The 604-nt window shown below is 46.7% G+C and overlaps 1 protein-coding gene across 1 annotated transcript in view; it reads left to right on the forward strand.

Annotated features, from left to right (window-relative positions):
* Positions 1–604, forward strand: part of PEX11G (peroxisomal biogenesis factor 11 gamma) — a 7,300-nt gene that overhangs the window by 3,664 nt on the left and 3,032 nt on the right. The window lies entirely within an intron of this gene.

Consider the following 604-nt stretch of genomic DNA (forward strand, 5'->3'; position numbering starts at 1 on the left):
TTTTTTTTTTTTTTTTTGAGAGGTTTTTGCTATAGGGCGCGTGGACTTGCCAGAGAGACAGAGAGACAGAAAGGGAGAAATCACCCCCCCCAGGAGGGACAGCCATGCTGCAATCCCTTCTCCTCCATTCTCCTCTCAGGATCTTGGGTGCGCATGTACACGTGCCCAGTGTGAGTTTAAGCTACTAAGTCCAGGAATCAAACCTTGGTCAACTACGTGAGAGTCCAGAGACATAGCCATTACGCCAACTGCTAGTCCTGCACTTTATCATTTTTTTAAAAGTATTTATTGGGACCAGCAGATCATGTAATGGTTACGTCTCTGGACTCCCATGAAGTTGACTGTAGTTCGAGTCCCAGACCTGGTGGCTTAGAATTCACGCCGGGTGCATGTGTGCCAAAGATCCCGAGAGGAGACTGGAAGAGGGGGTTATGGCATGGCCATCCCCCCGGGGGGTGATAGCTCACTTTCTGTCTCTCTGGCAAGCACATGCACTGCATAGCAAAAATCTCTCTCTCAAAAAACAAAAAAAACCAAAAAAAACAAAAAACAATTTGTGCATTTGTTGTAGGGCATGTATGCTCACTGGAGAGAGAAAGGGAAA

Source organism: Tupaia chinensis, unplaced genomic scaffold (assembly GCF_000334495.1).
Source record: "Tupaia chinensis unplaced genomic scaffold, TupChi_1.0 Scaffold148210_1, whole genome shotgun sequence".
Lineage (NCBI taxonomy): Eukaryota > Metazoa > Chordata > Mammalia > Scandentia > Tupaiidae > Tupaia > Tupaia belangeri.